The sequence below is a fragment of the Microtus ochrogaster genome, chromosome 24 (genome assembly GCF_000317375.1).
Source record: "Microtus ochrogaster isolate Prairie Vole_2 chromosome 24, MicOch1.0, whole genome shotgun sequence".
NCBI lineage: Eukaryota > Metazoa > Chordata > Mammalia > Rodentia > Cricetidae > Microtus > Microtus ochrogaster.
In genome coordinates this window covers 6578522-6602443 of record NC_022024.1, presented here as the reverse complement: position 1 = coordinate 6602443, position 23922 = coordinate 6578522, and positions in this window count along the sequence as shown.

The window sequence follows — 23922 nt, the reverse complement described above, 5'->3', positions numbered from 1 at the left end:
TTGCTGGGTTGATGTCTATGCTTCTCTTTTGGTAACATTCAGAGTACCTTCCTGTACCAAAGAAGCTAGAACATAGGATTTCCATAGTATTTACCTCTTTTGATTTGCTGGTCTGAAGTAGGTGTGTGTGTGTGTGTGTGTGTGTGTGTGTGTGTGTGTGTGTTTTGCAGGGGTGTAGCTAACCTATTTATTTTGGAATTTTCCTTGTAGTGCCTTTTGTAGGGATGTATTTGTAAATAGGTACTGCTTAAATTTGGTTTTATCATGGAATGCTTTATTTTCTTCATCTATTATGACTGAAAGTTTTATTGCATAAAGTAGTCTAGTCTGGCGTCTGTGTTCTCTTAGAATCAGTAGCACATCTGTGCAGGAGCTTCTGGCTTTTAGAGTTTCCATTAGAAGTCAGGTGTAATTCTAATAAGTCTGCTTTCGTGTGTTACTAGGTCTCTTTTTCTTTGACATCTATTTGAGGGAATCATCAGGGTTCAGTGATGAGAGGTCACCTGAGTAGCTGATTGAACACCCCACATTAGGGGTGTGATGCTCTTTGTGTGCTTATGTGATTCATGTGACTCTGAGTGATTGTTATATTCAGAGGTTAATACTTCTTTCAACCCCAACAGAGAATCTAATATTCAGCTAAGATGGTGATTAACACAGAGAACTAAAGCTGGTCAAAGAACAGAAAAAGAGGACTTTAGCATTACCATCCCTACACATAACATCTCTATATAGTTTGTGTCTTTTTCAGAATCATAGTGGAAAGAATGTAAGAGCCAACTGAATTGGATGACCACATAAAAACTGTTTCCTTGACAGAGCAGGGCCATAGCACACAGAACTTACAAATGGTTACAATAATATTCATAAGACCTGTGTCTGCTAAGATCAGACCAAATCCCATTATAGGCATGGAAATTTGGACAACTGTATCTGAGAAACTATTGACAACTGATAACTGCTAAGAGAGAGAAAGTAAGTTTTCTCTGAGACTACAGCTCCTTGTAGGTTGACATTGCCCCAGTGGAAATCCACATACCTAAGAACATTTAGACCCCATAAATTGCATGCTATGATTGTTTTGGAAAGGACATACAGTGGGATGGGGAAATAATAGGGATGGATTTTCAGAAGTTTTAGGGGGTGACACTAACATACAACAAAATATGATGTATGGAATTCTCAAAGATACAAAAGAAATATACAATCAATGACAAACCAGAAATGATTGATTTCTACATGATCCAAAATAACTGGAAAAAAAGCAAACAAGGAAGGAATAACTTCAGCCAAGAAAGTGTAAAGACTTGTAGAATAAAAATTATAAATCACTCCTGACAAAATATTGAAGATCAATATGTAAGAAATAATTTGAGTAAAATTTTATTTTAAAAGGTATGCATATAGTCCCAAACACATGAAGGCTTTTCTATGTTGTTACTGACTAGAAATTAAAGAACTACTGGGACCTGCCACTCCACAGTTCTGCAGATATTATTATTAAAGTAGGCACAAAATCAAACGGAATACCAATGAGTAAGTGTGGAAGCCGCAACTCTCAAATATTGCTGGTAGGAATGCCAGGTGGTATGGCTGGGATGGGACTCTCCAGTGGCTCCTCCATGACATAACCATATAACCATGAGGTCTAGCAGTTTATACCTGAGCAGAAGCCCAAAACACTGAACACAAGCCTGGGATGTTCATAACAATACTGCTGTGAATAGCCAAAATGTGAATGAATTAACAAAATTTGGTACAGATGGCTTTCATTACCCATGGATTTTTCTGCATGGATTCAAACTACCATAAATTTAAATTTTCTGATATAATAATGCCTGTACTGATGGTACAGGATAATTTTTCCAAATTATTCTCTAGCAACACAGTACATCCACTCTTCCATAGTACTTGTATTGTGTTATGTACAACCAATCTGAATATTTAAAATACATAAATACACATAGGTGTTATGACCAGGGAAACAGGTATGCTAACTGCAGGTCTTCCCCTCTCCCTCATCTCCTTCAGACTCAATCCTCCGGTCTCATCCCCAGTTCGGCAGCAGACTCTCACCTCCTTCACTCTGCCCCCATCTCCAGAAGATGACATAGATCTCCCTGACCTCATATAACTTCATTCCTCTCACTCATTACTTTGCCCCAGCTTTCAACATCAGCACACATTCCCTAAGAACTCACAGATCACTTCTGCCAGGGAGTATGCTCACTGTAGCTAACCTTTTGCTGTGGGCTCTCCTTACTCTCTGCTACCATTTCCAAGGAACTAATCAGATCCTGGTGGAATATTCTGCTTTCCTCACTCCTCTTGACCCCCTCTGCCACCAAGCCCATCCCAATCCCTAAGTGTCACCATGCAAGCCCCAGATGTACATTTTACACGCAACTCTCAGTGGTCAAAACCATCAGAATCCCAGACAGATTTCTCACAAGTCAACACAACCACAACACTCTTCTAAGTACCAGAGAGGGCAACAGAAGCCAGGGAGAAAGCCATATGACAAAGACAATACCAGTTATCAGTTCCTAGAATTATAATCTTCTCAATCCCACATGGCAACCTACAAACACAATAAATAACAACCAGGACAGTATGTCTCCACTACAGCCCAGAAATAAAACCATAACAGGCTGTGAGTATTGCAATGGAGCTTTGGCACCAGAAAATGATCATAAATTTGCCTTTATGAATATGATAGAGGATCTTCAAAATAAATAAATAAATCAATTAAAGAAACCAATGAAAACACAAACAAATAGTGGAAGGAAATGAATAAAACAGCTCAAAATTTGAAAGTAGAAATAGAATCAATAAAGAAAATCCAAACTGAATCCCCTCAGTATCCCCCCTGGAGATAACAAATTTAGAACCTTGAACAGGAACCTCAGAGGCAAACCTTATCAACAGAATACAAGAGATGGAAGACAGAATTTCAGGCATTGAAGACATGACAGACATAATGGATACTTTGGTCAAAGAAAATGTCAAATATAAAACATTCCTGGCCCACAGCATCCAGGAAATCTGGGACACTATGAAAAGACCAAGTTTGAAAATAATAGAAATAGAGGAAGGAGAAGAAACCCAGGTCAAAGGCACAGAAAATATTTTCAACAAAATCATAGAAGAAAATTTTCCTAACCTAAAGAAGGAGGTGCCTATCAAAGAATAAGAAGCAGACAGAACATCAAATATACTACGCAAGAAAAAAAATCCCCTCATCACATAATAACTAAAATATTCAATGTATTTAAGAAAAACAACATCACACAATGTAAAATTAACAGTGCTAAGAATAGAGAAAACTGAGATATTTGTAAGATCTAAACTTAAGAAGAAAAACATGAAGTGCTAATGAAAACAAATGAAAATAAAATTAAAAAAAGCCTTTAAAAATCAAATGGATTTTTAAATTTTGAAAAGTTTCCCAAAGTAAGAGGAAAGGTTGATGAGAATTTTGGGGAATGACTCTGCTGAGAGATCTGCGTTTGAGTCTGTTCTATGATTCAGATCTGCAAAGTGGCTTATCTATTAAAAATGACACTAACAACAACCACAGAACATCCTTTCTTTTGGTCAAAGCTGTCATTGTCCAGTAATTTACCAAAATGGCCAAGGCAAAAGAAAAGAGAACAGTGGCTTCCTGTTCTCCAGTCCCATGGAAACACATCGAGTTGTTCCTTTGGCTGTATGTATGCAAATCTACAAGGAGGATGATGTAAACATTTAGAGAAAGAGATTGTTCAGCCGGGAAGGCCCAATGAATATTAACATGACAAACCCAGAGGCCTTTAAAGTGTCACTTAGCATGCCATTGGTGTTACTGCATACAAACAAGGGCAAGGTCCTTGCCAAGAGGATTACTATGAAGACTGAGCATATGAAACACTCTGAGAACTGAGATGGCTTCCTGAACCAGTGAGGGAAAATGAGAAGAAAAAAGTGAAGCCAAAAGAAAAATATCTAGATTCAAATGAAACCCTAGTCTGTTGCATTCAGAGAAGCCCAATTTGTGAGAACTAATGAGAGTGGGCCTGAGCCACTAGGGCCTATTTTATATAAATTTATAGCTCAATATACAGAAAGAAATTAAAAAAAAAACAGAAAACAGCAGCCTAGAGAATTTCTGGAGAACACACATCTGTCAGGATGGAAAAGGTGGTCAAAAGCAGTGTGAAAGTCAAAAGGAAATATCCCAAGGATAAGAGTGAATTGAGTTGCTAACATTCAAAAAAATCTAGCATTTCAAATAGAGAATTACCTTTTTATGAATTCAAATACAGACTATACAGTATTTATTCTATGTATTATCTATAATCTATCAATCTATATATTTTTAATCTGTCATCTATCATTTACCATCTATCTATTATTTACCATCTATTTATCTATTTTCTCTATCATCTATCTATCTATTATCTATCTATCTATCTATCTATCATCTATCTAGTCTACCTATCTATCTGCTATTTATCAATCTATCATCTATCATTTATCACATATCATTATCTTTCTTTCTATGTATCTGTGTGTCTATCACCTATCTATCAGAATAAATACAATCAATCACTGATCTATCATTCATTTATCTAATATCAGTCTATAATTTTATATAACAAATCATATGACATAGGTCAATTTTGTAAAGTTATTTAACTCATATTTTGGAAGTTAGAGGACAGTATCAGCTCAGTTCTGGTAGAAATTTTGACACAGTAAATTGTAGAGTGCACATGGAAACAAAAGAACACAGCTTCAATTAGGAATCTGGAGACATTCTGTAGTTCAATAACCCTTTCCAAAGGAATAATCATAGGGTAGTTTGATTTATTATTGATGTCTTGAAACATCGTGACCAAAAGCAAGTTGAGGAGGACAGGGTCCGTTTGGCTTATACTCTCACATTACACTGTTCATCACAGAAAGTCAGGACAGGAACTCAAACAGGACAAACAGGTCAGGAACCTGGAGGCAGAAGCTGATGCAGAGGCCGTGGAGAGGTGCTGCTTACTGGCTTGCCCCCCTTCTTTTACTCGGTTAGCTTCGTAATAGAACCCAGGACCACCAGTCCAGGGATGGTACCACCCACAAAAGGCTGGTTGGTAATGCAATCATAATTAGTCTTATTAAATAAAATCCCGAAGTCAGATATTAGGGGGTTAAAACTGAAGGATCAGAGAAGAAGAGCAGCCAGGCACTAGAGTTATTACCTCTCTGAATGCTCAGAATAAATAGACAAGATCCTGTTCCTGTGAATTCAGACCAAATTTGTCTCTACAAAACCTCAGACTAAATGCGGTCAACTCTTGTCTCCTCCCACTTTATATTCCTCTTTCTGCCCAGCCATATCCCTTCCTGTTTCCACCTCCCTAGCTCTGGGATTAAAGATTTGTGTCTCTCAAGTACTGGGATTAAAGGTGTAAACCCACTGCCTGGGCCTGATTCTCTTTTTATACTGAATCAATCCTGTGTAGCCCAGAGTGGGTCTTGAATGCACAGAAATCAGTCTGTTTCTGCCTCCCAAATGCTGGAATTAAAGCTGTGCATCATCACTGCCTGGCCTCTATGGCTAACTAGTGGCTAGCTCCACACTCTAATCTTCAGAAAAGATTTATTTGTTAAATCACAAACAAAATATCACCACACTGGGCCTTCACCCATCAATCACTAATTAAGAAAATGCCCAACTAACTTGCCTAGAGTTTGATCTTATGAAGACACTTTCTCAATTGATGTTCCTTCCTCTCAGATGACTCCAGCTGGTGTCAAGTTGACACAAAAATCAACACTTGGCAGTTCCAAACACCAATACCTAAAAGTGTCATTTCCCAACATTGTCACCCTAAAAACCAAGCACTACCGCTTAAGCCTTGTGAGAACATACATGCAAACTGTAGCAGTACTGTGTGCTGCAAACCAAGCAGCCGAAGCTTCAGCAGGAAAATGAAAGGTATGTTGATTTAAAATTCCAATCCCAACCAAATTTTCCATTTCTCTATTTTTAGAATACTCCTATTAGAACATTTTGACTGGGAAATATGTATGAAATCGAGACCCAAGCAATGTTGTATGGCAGAATGAATATATTACGTAGTATGCTTGATTTTAACAGTGTGTTTAAAATAATGTAGCAGGAAGATTTGACTTTGCCAGAATGCCTGAACAGAATAAATTGTTTTACAATATGAATGTATCCATTGAATCAGTGTGTAGTATTTAGCCACTTTCCCTGTATTTAATTCCCATTCATGTCATAAATTTTAATGGACTCTTTCTTTAGAGCAGATAGATTATAAATTGTGAATTCATGATAAGGCATAGTCACTTGTGAAGACTGGTAAGGGGAGGTGAATAGTGACAATCTTTCTTAAGGGACATTGTTTTCTTGCTAATTACTTCTAAAACTTAAATTGAAATTATTAGCTCTTTAAATCTCATTAACAGAGTCTATAAGCATGAAAGAATAGACTTACTATTCACAACTAACTGTAGGCGTACAAATTATATACCTTTTGTGTTATATAATTCATAGGTCAAGGGATTTATAAGGCTACACTATGTAAACGTTATGTCTAAATTGACAAATTTCGTTGTAGTCTTGACTCTAGGTGTGTAAGCATGTGTAAAACTGTTTTTAATAACTCAAGGCATTTTATTTGGACATTAAAACTTCAGAAATATTCTATATGAAGAAAAACACATTTGAAGTTCTAAAGCAAAAACTTAATGGCAACTACTCTAAAATCGTTACCATTTTTTCTTTTTATTCTTTGCAAATTATATACACACATGTAATATGTTGATCAAATCTACCCTCTTGATCTCCTCTCTAATTCCTCTTCTATACTATCACCAATTTTCCCTCCCATCTTCATGCAATATTTTGTAAAACCGCTGCATCCACTGCTTATATGAACACGGAGGTTGGACCATCTACTGGAGTATAGGTACTTCTCTTGGGTACACAACTGAAAAAAAGAAGACCTGACTGCCTGCAGATGCCAACAACTCCATAGCTAGGGGATGGGACCTCATGAGGGCCTCTTCTCTCTGTGTTGGCATTTTGGCTAGCTGGATCTTGTGTGGATCTTGTGCATTCACTCACAGGCACCATGAGCTCTTATGTGGAGAGCTCACTGACCTTGTTAGGCTTCATAGATATTGTTTTGCTGTTGCTGCTTCCTGCCTCAAGAGCTTAGAATCTTTCCAGCCCTCTTCTTCAGTGACTCCTGAGTCTAGGAGTTAAACACTATGCAGTCTTTTATACTAAGACATGGGCAGGGTCATAATATGAATGAATAAATGTGTTAAAATAATGTAGTAAGGCAGCATGTGGTGGCGCATGCCTTTAATCCCAGCACCCAGGTGGCAGAGGCAAGTGGATCTTCATGAGTCTGAGGCCAGCCTGATCTACAAAGGGTGTTCCAGGGACAGCCATGACTGTTACACAGAGAGACCCTGTCTCAAAGAAACAAACAAAATATAATAGGAGGATGTAAATTTGTCAGAAAGTATGAACTGGATAATTTTTATATGATTTCATCTATTGAATCGGTGTGTAGTATTTAACCACTTTTCCTATATTTAGTTTCCAATTATGTCATAAATTTTGAAAGATTTGCTAAATTCTTCATGTGTTCTCTCTGTTTCCTACTTGCAGATCAATCAAGACATGACATCTAAGGTGTTTCTTCTACCACATCTTCCCTCTGCCCTCATTGACTCTGTAAGCTTTTGAAGCTGTAAGCACAACTAAATATTTCTACAGGTTGCCATGGTCATGGTACTTTATCACCACAATGGAAAAATATCTAAGTAAGGTGTTGGTACAAAGAAGTAAGCTATCGCTGTGGAAAAACTTGACTGTGCTGGTTTTGAGGCAATGTGGTCTTCAATTTCAGTTTTGAAAAGTGAAGTTGGATGAAATTCACTTTGCATTACAATATACACACAAGCCTATAGTGGCCAGGTTGTGCAATTAGTGGTTTGTGGATGAATATTTGCTCCCCAATTAGTGGTGTTCTTTTGGAAGAATTAGGTGGTGTGACCTTATTCGAAGACATGTTGCAATCAGCATGTTTGCTCTCCCATCGTCGACTGTAACCCTCTGAAACTGTAAGCCCTATTCAACACTGGGTCATAATGTTTTCTCCCAGTAACAGGAAAGTGAATAAGACACCAACATTCTCTTAAATGGAGAAACACACAAAGGAATTCCATTAAAATAAGAAACAAGACATGACTGTCCACAATTTCCACTCTTTCTCTTTGTCAATACAAGGCCTGAAGAAGTAGCTGGAGCAATAAGGCAAGAGCAGAAAACTAAAGGGGCACAAATAGGAAAAGAAGCCAAATTGTCTCTATTTGTAGGTGATATAATATTATATACATAAGGGAAAACAAAAATTATGTCAGACTACTAGAAGCAACAATTTCAGCAATTGTTGCTTGAAATCCACTTATCAAAAGTCAAAAACTATTATATAAATCAAAAATAAATACATTTTAAAAGAGATTATGGGCATACTCCAAACATGATAAAGTGTCTTGAAACGGAGTAAACCAAACACATCACATGTGAGAAACTGTATTTCCCCATGTTTTTATTCCTCATGGATTTATTTTATAAACCAATTTCTACTTCTTTTTTAAATTGTCAAGTAGAATTAACTTGGGTAAAATTTTAGGTAAATTAAACATTTCATGCATCCATGGTATGATGTATCTCAGATACAGCAAGACATTTAAGTTTTTCAGTAAGATGTACTCTACATAGAAAGAAGACTATATAGCTTTGTTCTATTATTTTTAATGTCTGTCCTGACCTGTCATTTTAGATTTAGTTCTATGCTTCACAATTTGAAGGATATTGATGAACTTTAATACATTCAGATAAGGACATAAAGGGTGATAAAAATGAAAAGAAAGAAAAGAAGCAAAGGACATTTACACTAAGGAAAAGAGCATTTCCAACAGTGGGCTACTTATCTCTAAGAGCTGAAGGGTTGTCATAGGGAAGAGAGATTAAATTTACATTCTCTGGCACTAAGTAGTAGAAGTAGAGATAATACGACTTCAGGAAGAAATATTTTTGTTCAGTACATGACATTATCACTATATTTTTAATGATCAACTTTCTATGAAGTGGAAGATATTTCTTTTCTCTCCGTAAGTCTCTTCAAAATTTATTCATTGATTTCCATTTTTTGTAATGACCTAGTCTATTAATTCTTGCTCCTATATAACACTTAAAAACCAAGATGAGGGCAAGTATCGTGCTGTGGTCAGTTGCAGAACAGTAAAGAATTTTGGGGTTGAGTGTGGCCTTTGAGACTTCTGAGCTTGAGAGCTTACATGCCCATTTATCTTCATGCAAGGCACTTTCTTCTTGTGTTAAAAGGGACTAATGATCTTAACTTTTCAAAGGACTGCACTCTAGTATTCCGGCCAGTGAAACTTTCAATATTTTTAAATGCAGAGAATTAGCATCCGCACTGATCCTGAAAACTTGGCTGCTGGTTTGAAGTCTGGGTAGGTCATGTAATAGCCAGGAGATCTAATTAGCTTCTTTGAAAGTCAGTCTCCTGATCTATAGAATGGTAGAAAAACATTACTCCTTCAGCAGATTGGTCAAAGGATTAAATAAGGAAGCACAAAAGAGAGTCTTAAAAGTGAATGGTACAAGCTAAAAGCTTAGCCAGCCTTTGCCGCTATTATTAGTCGGCCCTTCTTAACTCTGATTATGAAATCCACAGGCAAATTTTCTTTAGGTTCTACTCTTTCTTTAACTGCACTCTTTTTCCCTTGTGGCACTGAAGATGGAGCCCAGGGATGAGCACGTTCCTGGAGAGATCCTACTGCAGAGCCGCACCTCTCTTATGCTAGTTCACTTCATTCCTTCACAGATGGCTGTTTTTCAAACCACTTTGACTTCCTAAGGAATCTCCTGTCATTCAGCAGAAAGTTGTCAGGGATTACCACACGCATTTCTTTTATTGTGCTAGTTTCTACATTCAATAAAACCTACTATACATTCAATAAAGCCAGTATGCTTCCTTGAGGAGCTTATGGAAGCCCACACCATCTAGTTTCTGCCTCCCTTTGATTATCGCCTTAAGTTTGCTTTTTGATTTGGGCTCTTACCTTATTACTTATTTAGAGGGATTCAACCTACTTCCAAACTCAGTATGAAACTTGCCCATCATTGTTTCCTTTTTGGTCTTATAAGTTTTCTCAATTAATTAATAAAGGAAACTTAATTATGCTGTCTTTATGTAATACAACTCTCCTTTACATTTTCTAAAATTTGCTTAAGTATTTTATGACTGCAATAGCATCAAATTTTCAAGTACTTGTATTAAAATTACTACTCTGTACAACCATTTTACATATATTTGGGATTTCTTCTCAAGACCATTGGTTATTCCCACATGGTGGTTACGTTTCATAAATGTAAATATTTGTGTCTTAATCTCATACTAAAATTTCTTTCTTAGTTTTAGAAAATACATGAAAGTTACAAATCCTAGTAATAATCTGTTGTATTAACTAGTCTCCATGAGTATAGTGATTTTGAAAATTAACTCAAGTTTTTCTCTGGTTATCATTTTCTGCAGTAAACAGACGTAGTTTGAAGAACAGAAACGACGGATTAGGAGAAAAAGAGCAGGATCCTAAATCAAAAGATCTATATTTTGGCATTATCTATCTTGGCATTACCATGTTCTAGGTGTATGGATATTGATGAAAACATACTCTCCCTGAGCTTTTTGCATATTGCATAGAACACAGATAACAATTCTAACAAAATGCAAGCCCTTTAGGGATATTTGTGTTCTCCCTTCTACTGAATTCCTAATAGTACCTATCATATAATAAATGCTTATAATTTTTTATTAAATAGCTTTACCAGAACACGGTTTGCCAGAATGAAAACTGTTAAGGTTTAAGAATCTGTTCTAACAAGGGATTCTCTAGATTAATGGAGAATTGTATTTATGTTCCTGGAGGTCAGTGGTTTGCCAGCATACTGACAGTGCTTGTTCATGGGAGGCACACCACCGCACTGACTCATGTGTTTTCTGTATGTGGAAGTAGAAGCCGACAATAGCCATGTCTCTGCTCCTGTTTGCCATTGGACCTGTTTGTGACTGGTTGCCTGCACATTTTCTACTAATAATGCTGTGCCTTCGGTATGGCTTTGATTGATATGCCGGCTATTGCTTGGTCCAGCCTGAGGCTCCCAGGCGACACATATCACAGAATAGCTACGTATGTGACTCAACACTTTTGTTGATGACAACTTGGAGAAATGCCAAGGATTTGGATGACCCTCCCCCTGATAGATAACTTTCTTAGACAGTTTGTTGATTTTCCACATTGTAATAACACTTTTACACTTTGACCAATTGTGGCCTGAAGCAAGATACCTACAGATTGGCATACTAAAGCTAGCAGCTATGTCCATTGCTAAAATCCCAGGGGATTATTTAAATAATCCAACTACAGGAAACATACCATAGCAATTCTCTGCTGTCACATGAATCCATCTCCCAGCACGTGAAATGCCTTGCCTGGTAGCCATCTCTCTGAAGTTGCAAGAAAACTTCTTCCTTTTGCCTGTTTAAGTCACACTATACATTGTTCTGTCGTCCAAATACTCTTTCAATGGTTCAAAACATGCCCTGAATCATGCTTATATTATTTGATAGCTGAATTGAGAGATGGGGTGGTGTATTTGGTTGAGTAGAGGATATGAATTCTGGGAAGTGATTACACAGATGAACTGAAGTTGAAACTATATGAGAATTTGATGTAAGGGGTTTGAGACGTAGCTGGAAAGCCATGAGAGGAATGGAAGAGATCAATGTCATCACAGAGTTTATGTCCAAAGCAATTATAATAATCACTGAAATGAATAAATATAAATAAGCATCAACAGCAATGATACCATCATGAGAATAATAACTATGGGATTTAAAACATTTTAGAAGCTGCATATGGATTAATCCCCATGAGAGCTAGCTTGTTCAAGCAAATATAAGGCTGTGTGAGGCACACACACCGCCTGTGGTATGTAGAGCCTGCTCTGCCACTTAAATGCTGCGTTGTTGGAGTTAGTCTGTTGCTTCCACTACATGTTACCTCTCTGAGGACATAAAACACAATTCTCAGCCCTCTTCTTCCTGTTTACTCACTGAGGCAGAGTTGCCACTCAGTGAGGGTTTGTGCATGGGAATGCTTATTTTACCTGACTGTTGGTATCTTATCTCCTTCTCTACAATACTGCCTTCATGTCCAGTCATATCAAGGGGTCCCTTTAGGAATTCCTGATTCTTCTAATACAGCTATGAAAATCTACATTTTTCAGTTGTGAAGCCTGGAAACGTTGCCCATGTATGATGTCTTCTTTCTAGTATGTTCCCAGGATGAAGGAGAGGAACTAGATAAAATCTCTTGTCTGAAGTTCGTCAGGAACGTACTCCTAAATTCATCTCATCCCCTTTATCAATAACTCCATCCCTCTGTAAGACATTTTGTGAAATGATCTATATGTGATATGAGTCATCTTTCCATTAGCAAGTCAGTGGGTTAATATCTGTGCATACGTGAGCAGTGCAAAGGGGAATTGCTTCTCCAGGGGCCAATTAACTCCATTCCACCTTAGGAATACTGAGCGCGCTCTTTATCTTAATAAATCATTTTACCAGCCTATATTTCTGGTCATAGAGGTAATTAAATAAGAAATTGTAAATTTGAGAGAGAGAGAGAAAGAGAGAGAGAGAGAGAGAGACAGAGAGAGAGAGACAGAGAGAGAGAGAGAGACAGAGAGAGAGAGAGAGAGAGAGACAAGAAATAGGGAATGTGTGTGCTGATTTGCTTTTCCGTGTTAGATGGTTGGGTAGTGCCTGAGTTTCTGTCCCAGCCAACAGGACAGTAGATAAAGAAGGAGCCTGGTCACAGGAAGAAATGTGTACATTGCTGCATTATCACTCCTTAGTGATATTTGCCCCAGCAGAGTTGAAAGACTGGATCATGATAGTTAGATCAATGACTTCTGAATAGTAGAACAGGATTTTACACTTAATAATTTTCCAAGATGTTTTTATAAAGAATAAGAAACTCCAAACTCGGATGCCTGAAATACCAACTGAGAAGCAAGGGTAAAGTAGGGGGAAGGAAGCAAATATCTTTGCCACCTCCCAAAGTTTTGATCTAATTTCTCTGGGCCTGACTTAACTTTTAGTATGAAATTGTAAAAACGATGAGATAATTTCTCCATTCTAGGTGAGTTCAGTATGAGCATATTAAACTAGGAGAAACTCTGAGGGACTCTGATGACATCATCTTTCTTAGCGGCCAACCACAATGACATCATCACTTTCAGCAGTCAGCCTCAGTGACATCATTCTGTTCAGCAGCCAGCCACGGTGACATCTTGCCTTTCAGCAATCAGCCACAGTGATGTCATCCCTCTTACCAGCTAGCCTTCCCCTTCATCAGAAAGGCAGAATCTTCTTTCAAAGCCAGAGAACCATACAGAAAGAAGAGAATAGAACAATTCCTGTTACTGAATGAGAACTGGGAATGATCAAGTGTTTGGGAAAATATTTGTCTTTATTACCAGTGTTGTTGCATTAGCTTGGTGGAGGCTTCTCTACTGTAGTTTAGAAGCTAAAAAAGTTAAACTTATTCTGTGGACTTGTTTATTACCCGATGCAAAACTACTGAGCCAACATTAAGCGAAAGAAGACTGCATTTTATGTTATATACACAGCTGAAGTATCGAAAAGCTAACCACCAATATGATTACGAGCAACAAAAAAATCTATAAGGCTGGGATTTAAATAGTACTAGTTTGACTTTTAATGAACATTTTGAGAATGAAGGCAGATTTTTAAAAAACTCTACTTCTCAAGTCCAACTTCAAAAATTGTAAAATGAGAACTTTTATTCATAAATGAAATAAATATACATGATGAGTGAACTGAACAAAAATGTAGGAAAACAGAAAGCTGCCAGAGATATGCATGGAACCATAAAGAAGAATGAAGAAGTGGGTATGGATAACACATTCCTGAGAGATAAAATCAGTACTCCAAAGATGGCTATGAGATGGATTTAATCTTCTTAAAATACTCTGAAAATTTCAAACTTCTCAATTGACTAATGTGTTTAAGATTTTGATAAACATAACAGAATTCTAGTGGAAAAAAATTGCTAATTTCTATTTTTTGTAACAATTTGTAACAGTGCAATTTTCTGTAAAATCAACAGTATAGCACACAAGTTACACTCATATATTTTAAAGTATACTTTATTGGGAAATATTTGTCTGGGATTTTATTTAGTGAGGGGAGGGAGAGGTTGTAAGGGATCTGGGAGGAGTTAAGGGAGAAGAGTTGAGATCCAAGTACATTGTATGAAATCTTCGAAAGTTGATGAAGATATATTAAAACATAAAATGCAATGCATTTCTAGCCATTCGTGTGCCATTGTAGACCCAACATTAGGCTTCATGATGCTTCCATGGCAACACAAAAGGATCAGCTCAGGTGTGGGAGAGACCACTTGGAAGAGCTCTATGTTCCATACAGTTCTTCCTGTCTTGTGGTCATAACTCCAATGCATTCTAGATCCACTGGGAGCTAGTGGGCTCTCACTTGTCTGTTAAGAAGCCTCTTGTCATAAACAACTGAACTAGTCAAATGAGCAACATATGCCTCTGTTTCTTTTTCTTCACCTCCTGAGATTCCCATTTCCTCCCGTAATGGTCTCTCTTCCTAACCCATATTCCACTGCCTGGTAAAATATAGCTATATGAAGAAACAAACTTTAGTTTTCATGGATTTATAAATCATAAGTCAGTTACAGTATTCTGACATTCGAAACTTCAGGGCTAATAGTAACCCATATCTAAATGTTTAAGTTCATTATAACAGGGGTTTTCTATAAGGACTGGACTTTACATACAAAAGAGTCCAGAAGATAGAGACACTTTAGTATCTAAAAATCGGGTTAAACCATAAACATGTTAATAAACATGTTGGAAAGTCCTTTTCCTATGTGTGAATTATACATTTTTAAATTCTACTAAAATCCTCATGAAAGAAATTCTAGTTTTTATTGTGTTTCCAAGTCTGAGATATAATGCAAATACTAAGGATGTATTTAAAATGTAGAAATATATGTATGTGTGTGTGTGCACATTACACTATTTTTTTATTTTAAAGAGTTATTGGTGTTTTTTATTTTAGCCATTCTGACAGGTGTAAGATGCTATCTTAAAGTTGTCTTGATTTGCATTTCCCTGATCGCTAAGGAAGTTGAGCATGACCTTAAGTGTATTTTGACCATTTGAAGTTCTTCTGTTGAGAATTCTCTGTTCAGCTCAGTTCCCCATTTTATAATTGGATTGATTAGCCTTTTGGAACTCAGGACCACGAGGGGTGCACCCACACACTGAGACAATGGGGATGTTCTATCGGGAACTGAAAAAGCATGGGATAAAACCAGACTTGCTGAACATAGTGGACAATGAGGACTACTGAGAACTCAAGAACAATGGCAATGGGTTTTTAATCCTACTGCATGTACTGGCTTTGGGGGAGCTGTAGGCAGTTTGGATGCTCAACTTACTAAACCTGGATGGAGGTGGGCGGTCCTTGGACTTCCCACAGGTCAGGGAACCCTGATTGCTGTTCAAGCTGATGAGGGAGGGGGACTTGATGGAGGAGGAGAGAGGGAAATGGGATGCGGTGGTGGGGAGGAGGCAGAAATCCTTAATAGATAAATAAATTTTAAAAAAAGTTATTGACAAAGCTGGTATCAAAAAATAAATATTTCTGAGTGATTCCAAGTCATTAATTCAGTGCCTATTAGTTACAAATAGTGCCTGAGAGTTACAAATAGCCAAATCAACTCTTGGAAATCAAACTCGTTGGAAATCTCTTAAAACAACAGAATTGTTGGGGAGAGGGAAGAAGGAAGAGAAGGTGGACTGAAGGGAGGTGGAAGGAAGTTGGGAAGGCAGGGAGGGAAAGAAAAGAGGAAACACCTGCCGCCTGCCACCTGCTTGTTGTGTTGCAAACAAGCACACATTGATATGGGCAGTGTCATTAGCTCCCAGAATTTCAGTTCATTGATAGAATTCCTGCATTGCATATGTGCAGGAGGTTGAGAGTACATAGTTGAAATTGAATCTATTTAACTTAAAAGTTTCTCAACTCAACTTGGTTAGTGCACACTTGAGTTCATGGAGGAAAGTCCCAGGAGGGCAGAAGTGCTTCTCAGAGTAAAGAATTAGGATGACAAGCTTTGAGACATTTTAAATTTGTGATGTCGTCTTTCTCCTCCACATCGTTCCCAAATTGCCTCTGATAGGAGAAACCAGTGCTCTTATTTTTCAACAGATACCCATTGCTTTATAATGCTACTTCAAGGAGTCAAACTGCAGTCTTAGATGCAAGAGTTATTAATGTTTGTCAAAACCATGCACTCACCTGATTTCCTCCCCCAGGCACACATTTTTGTTTGTAATTATATCACTCAATTATCCATCATCTTTTTATTAATCTGCCTCTTCATTACAGTTTCACGAGGAGTCTAAAATGACATTTTTAAAAGAATGAACTGTTCAGCGCATAGCAGGATACATGTTCCATTCATTCCTAAATGCTGTTTTAATAAAGTGAAGCAGAGCTGTCAACCGCCTAATTTATTTCCATGCCAAGCCATTTAAACTCTCCAGAGAAACTTCTGTTTAAGTAAGGCGTGTTTGACCAAGAAAGGTTGTCATGTATTAACTGTCTCTGTGGGGAGTTGATGTTAAAAGAATAATTGGTTCAGTGGCGGGAACAGGAAGAAAGCTCAGCTACTCTCCGTCAAAAAGGCAGCTCCTTGTCCCCTCTGTAGGAAAGTGTGCTGTCACTTCTAACTAGGAGAATGCTACCATACACAATTAGTGTATGGAAAGTTCCAGCATCTTTTTTTTTTATCCTGAGGATATCGTTTGTCTTAACACACTTTTTCTGATTGCCACTTGTCTGCTAGCCTGCAAAAGTGTGCAACAAACTTTCATCTTCTATCTCACCAAAATTAATCAGATTTCTTTATTTTTTTTTTATTTCCTAATACCCAATCCTTCCCAATATCTCATAGTTCTGACTAATTCAGAAGGAGCAGTTACATCATGGATTTCAATGATATTGCTTGCTATCTCAGAAGACAAACTCCTTATACTGCAGACATGAATTCATTTTTACAAAAATCACCCTTAATGCAAATGAGAATAAAAATTCTCACAGGGTTTTTAGGCCACAGTTACAGCAAGGCTCTGATTTCCTAATTATAATGTGGAAAACCTTAGACAGCCAGGAGGATGTGCATTTACTTAGTGCCTCTGCTAGGCCATAGACACTCCACTTGGAGTCTTTTTTTCTTCTTAACACAATTGACCTTTGGGCAAGGTACTGCCTTCAAACAGGACAAAATGCTACCTAGAGCTGATACTGAGAACAGGGCATTTGCAATCTAAATCAGTTTAGTTTATAAAATGTTTCATTTTGTCCCTTTCAGTGAAATTGTTTATTTAAATTGCGGTTCCAACAGCATTAGGTCATAATAACTTTTAGGCTTTTAGAAATGATGGCTTATACCAGCTGTGTTCTCCTGCAGAATGTCCAAAATGTAGAGTTGAAATGTAACAACGGATATGAACCCTAACTTTTGAAAGCAGTTGTAAACTACATACTATTCCTTTAAAATATGTAGGTCTAGGAGTAGCTCGACACATATTAAGATATATTTACTTATTTATTTTAAGTTTACTTTTCAGACAAGGTCTCACTCTTTGCCAAGGCTGCCTTAGAATTCACTATACAGCTCAGGCTGGTCTCTGACTCAATGAGTCTCCTGACTCAGCCTCTCAAGTTCAGATAAGGCACTCATCACATAGAATTAATCTTATGATATATTAATAACCTGTTCTTGATAAGAACATATAAAGTTTGCTTATAGGTTGACTATAACAATAAAATTACTGCTTCATTTATTTATTTTTATTTTTGAGCTGGAGAGGTGACTTGGTGGTTAAGATTGCCTGCAGCTCTTACAGAGGACTAAGGTTTGTTAAATCCAAAGTTGGCCTCCAAAATGGCAATGGCACTTTCAATGTCCTAAATGGCAGTCTAGGCTCAGTTCACACAGAACTCTTAGCTAGACTACACATAGATTACTATCAGGTAAATAGAAAACTATCTCAGCATTTCTGATGACTCCTGTGTAATGGATTTCTGGTTGTCAGAAAAGCTCTTCTGGTTAATCTGCCCTTCCCCACCTCTGCGTTACCTGTCCCCTTAAAGCTGGCAAGGATCTTCCCAATATTTTCTATTCTCTGACTCTGAGAAATAGCCTGGCAGTTTTATCCCCCAGTATAACACATATTTGATAATTATCACTTATGTTTTCTCATTTGTTTGAAACTCATTGAAACATTAGGTTGTTATATTTGCATCAGAATCTGATTTATCAAGTAGGTTCATTTTCTTCTGTAATAAGATAAAGGTCGAATATCACTCAGTGACTCTGCTGCCATCATCCTAGCTTGTTATTGGAATTTTAAGAAATAATTTTATTTTTAAGCTACTCGGTGAGGATGTTCTAGTTGTAACATAAGAATATCATTGAGAGGGGCTGGAGAGATGGCTCAGTGGTTAAGAGCATTGCCTGCTCTTCCAAAGGTCATGAGTTCAATTCCCAGGAACCACATGGTGGCTCACAGCCATCTATAATGAGGTCTGCTGCCCTCTTCTGGTCTTCAGACACACACAGACAGAATATTGTATACATAATAAATAAATAAATACATTTAAAAAAAATAAAATCTTTAAAAAAAAAGAATATCATTGAGAAATAGTTTCTTGACTAAAGGAATAGACTTAGAATAATTTACTTTATTCAGTAATAATTAATTTTCAATTAAGAAAATTATGTGAATTTTATAATGGAAAATAAAATATGAAATTTTAAAATGTTGTGGAATGGTTCGACTAATTTAATCAACAAACGTGTTGCCTCATATAATTTGAAATATAATCTTAGCAATTTTTAAAATATAGCACACTGTTACTACAATCACCAAGTTGTACAACTTATTTATAGAAATTAATCTATTCTGACTTTAATTTTATAGAATTTGAAAAGCAACTGCTTCTATTTGTTTACACAGCATGTACACTTTGCTTGTCTGAGCTCAGTACTTAGATTACACATACAAGTGAGAACAATCTTTTCAGTGTGTGGCACCTAGGCTCATAGCATTGGTAATTGATCCTCAGTCAGAAAACAGAAGCCTAGAGCTTCTATCCACAGTGGCTGGCCTAAAGTTTGGGTCCAACAAGGACCTAACATGGTACCACAGAGGTGTTTTACTTTATTTTCTACTGTTACAACAAAACACATTGGCCAAAAGTTGTTTAGGGAATGACAGGATTTTTGTGGGTTCCAAAACACAGTCTTCCAGAGACTTCCAGAACACAGTCTCTCATTGAGGGAGGTCAGAACAGGAACCAGAGAGCAGAAAGCATCTTGTGAAAGATGCTGCTTGGTAGCTAATTCACAGGCTCATACCCAGCTAGTTTTATTATAAAGCTCAGAATGGCACATCTACGAATGATAAAGCCCACAGTGGACTGAGTTGCACTGCATTAATTAGCAATTGAGACAACCCCAACCCCACAATAGACGTGCCCATGGGCTAATTTGATCTAGACAAATTCTCAGTTGATGCTGTCTCCTCAGATGATTCTAGGCTGTGTCAAGTTGACAATTAACAATCCAAGTAGGTCTGCAGAAGCTAGTCAGATCCTGAAAGGGCTGTGACTGGGTTTACATTGATAAGCTTGGGGCCTGATTCTATGGGGCTTCATCTCTGCCCAAAGACATTGATCTGTGTCTTGGCTCAGAGGACAGGGACCCAATGCTTATGATGTTGGGATAGGTCTGACTCAGGCCACTGGTAAAGAATTGAACTCTGTGTCTGTATGACCGTAGAGCCATGGGGCCATGGGGACCATCTTGACAAGGTAGCTTAAGTGCACAGGTGACAGACTTGTACCTGAAGTCAGAAAGGCTGACCTGGTGTAGGCGTTAAAAAGATTGTATTGTTTCATTTGATTGCAGTTGATCTCAATAGGTGATGAGTACAAGGATGCAGGAGATGCTTGGCTGGAAGGTGGTGGTGGTAGGAGGTGGTAATGATGGTGGCTGCTTGAACTCTGGTACTATATATCTAGTGGGTTGGTGACTATGGCCTTGATAGCCAGTCAGGTGTGAGGGCAAAGCCAACCACAGACTATGATTGATGCTCACTTAGCACTCCGACTGTGCTAGAAATAGAAATCTACGGTGCTAGGATTATCTTGGCCTTGACATGTACTTGAACTTAATGAGTATAGTTCCTGGCCTGAAATTCAAGACTACTGGGGTCGACACAGCCCTACTCAGAGGCTTTGTCAAACTGGCAGTCATGGAAACGGGTGCGGAGACTCAGTATGTAGGTATTGCTCTAGAAGTTGTATCTGCACCTGACTAGGACTCTGCTATGAGTGGCTTCTTGTTTAATGAGCCTACATCTCTGGACTCATGGGGTCACCTGTGTGGTAAGACTAACATGCTGATCTTGTTGACTACCACACCATGCATTCAGGGTCTGTGGAGCCCTATATGACACAGTGTTTTTACTGGTAAAAACTGATGTTTGAGGCAAACAACATTAGTTGTCCTGCTGTGGGACAATGGCCTTGTACCCTATAAAGATTTGTCATTTGTATTTATTAATAAAAATGCCGACTGGCCAGTAGCCAGGCAGAACATATAGATGGGGTTACCAGAACAGGAGAATTCTGGGAAGAGGAAAGACTCAGTCTGCAGTTGTCACACTGCTGCAGAGGAAACAAGGTGGGAATGCCTCACTGATAAAGGTACCAAGCCACATAGCTAACACAGACAAGAATTATGGGTTAATGTAGGATGTAAAAGTTAATAAGAAGCCTGAGCCAATAGGCCAACTAGTTTATAATTAATGTAGGCCTTCTTGTGTTTCTTTGGGACTGTACAGTTACGGGACAGGGAAGGACAGAAAGCTCTGTCAACACTGTCCTCTTTTCACATGTGGGTAGCATCTCTCTCTATGGTATACTTTCTGACATTGGTGAAGGGTCCACTCTGTTAATCTAAAACATTCCTTCCTGGTCTCTTCAACGTACTTTCCCTATTTCTGTTCTGCACCCAGACATTATGGTCTCTCACCTGATTTGTTTAGCTCCTGGGCAGGTGTTTATGTGCAGGATGGTTTTCAAAATGATACTTCTGTAGAAGATGCTGCATTGTTGCTCCTGTTCTTTTTTTTTCTTTACAAAGAGAAAAATTTATTTTGGTTCATAATTTTGACAGTTCCAGCCCATGGCTGATTGGTCCTATGGTTTGGTGCTTGACGTGAAGATGTGGCAGAGCAAAGCTCCTGTTCTTGAGAAAGCCAACCTAGCCTCTGCTATGTATCTGAACTTTGAAGATGTTTGGGAACAGAGGTGAGACTGATTTTACACCCTCAGTGCTAACACACTAAATTCTTCTGCTTTGCATTTCTTACCATGGTGGTGTGAATGAGAATGTCCTCCATATACAGAGCAGTTTGTTTGATACCCTGGTGGTGGTTTAGGGAGGTTTTGGAACACTTAGAAGGTGGAACATTACTGGAGGAAGGAGGTCACTAGGGATGACAGGCTCTGAGGATCTGTAGTCTCATTTTTGATCTCTGCTTCCTCTGTGTGGATATGCCAACCCTCTTTTCCTGCCACCCTTTTCTGCTGTCCCTGCCTTGATGAACTTTATCATTCTGAAATTATAAGACAAATTGAACTCTCTCCTCTTTAAGCTGCTGTTTGACTTGTGTTTTAGTTACAGCAGAGGAAGAGTAACTGATCCACCTATCAACTTTCTTTGAGTCAGAGGCTCTGTGGCCAGGATCAGGCAGGGATTGAAAAATGTGACTTTCCTAATCATTACAGAAAGTCACTTGCTTAAAATGCTTTCTTGGTGTTGTCTATTTTTGTGTGCTCCGTGGAAAGCCTGGGAGGTCCATTATTCACTCAAGGAAAATATCATATATGCATTTATAAAGTACCCTGTGAAATTAAGTCTAGCTGCTTATTTAATGATGTATACTGTTTATAGTTAATTTTTATATTTGTCATCATGTGATTTTCTTTCATTAGAAAACCTTGGATTTAATAGCCTTTCATATGAAACCATCCCCAATTATTCATAGTTTCCTAGTTTGAGGAGTGCCCCAATAAGCCTAGTTAGAGAAGAGAAAGTGATAGTCTATCTCATTATGTTACCTGACTGCTGTCCTTCTCCCAGGACAAAAATCAAAACTTTATGAATTAAGAAGCATACCCATCCATCAGGACAGAGGATTTGGCCTTCAAAAATTATTTACAAAACCTAAGTGAAAAGCTTTCTGGTCACTGTTGTGTGAGATTAACAATTAATGCATACCAAATGTGTAAATCTGTAAACTCAGTGCTGTCTTTAGCCTAGGATTCCCTCTAGTTTAAGAGCAAAATAAAAAGAATACTATGAATAAACTTGTGCTTATGAGCAACTGGAGAACAAATGCCCATTATTCATATAAGTACTAATGATGGGTTATTACATATTATTGCACATTTCAATGTACTTGATTAACTAAATGGTTTGTATGGAATATACAAAACCAATATATAAATGGAAAATAATAGTTATGTCTTAATATTTGTCTTCTTTCCAAGATTTTCTGAAGTGAATTGATTCTGAAGTGAATCAATATCATCATTATATTAAAATGGTATTTGACAGTTACTGTGTGTTTAACTCTGTGAACTGAATTATTATTAACAATATACATCTCACTTTTTTATTTTGGCCTCAAAGGAAGACAAGATTTATATACAGTATTTAACTCATGGGAGTTTGAGTATATTTAGCGAAGTAGGAAAAAATGATATAAAACCATCTTTTCTAATCTTCCAAGTTTAACATTTCAGTTTTAATATTGATACATATTAACCAAACACAATGCACTTCCCTCCAAATGATGTTAAATGATCTACTTAGATAATCAAAGGGAGTGTTTCAGTAATGACAGCAAGCATGGCAATAAGTCAGCTGCAGATCCAGTGGGTAGTGAGAGAAGCCACAAATTAGGAGGAGGCACAGCCACTTTCTGGCTAGGGAGCTTGAATTTCACAACCCTACTGGTTGCATAAAGCCTAGGCCAGTGCTCCTCAGGGGCTGAGGTTATTTTAGGAGCCAGAACTTATTTTTCTTGAGGTATAACTTTTAACACATATCCAAGCATAAATTAATATTGCAGAGAAATTTCCTATCTTAAACTAAGTTAGCAAGGTAAGATGGTTATACTTAAACCTCAACTTCAGCAAATGTAATTTTTCTATAGGTTTTAGTTTAGACCTCTTAATATTGTCCACATTTAAAATATTGCAAAAGAAGAAAAGTCAATTACCAAAATCAATTACCAAAATCAAATATAGGTAATTAGCGATGAGACACATGATAACTCAATTGCACAGAGACAAATGTCTAAAAGTCCATTATATATTTAAACGGTGAGGCCATCAGAACAGAATCCAAGAGCAGGAAAAAGAGCAGAAAAATGCACAAGTCGACTCTGCCCTTTTGTGAGTCACATTAGCACATGCACATGTGTGCCGTGGCTCTACAGTGTGGGTGTGGTGCATTAGTACATGCACATGTGTGCCGTGGCTCTACAGTGTGGGTGTGGTGCATTAGCATAGACACATGTGTACCGTGGCTCTACAGTGTGGGTGTGGTGCATTA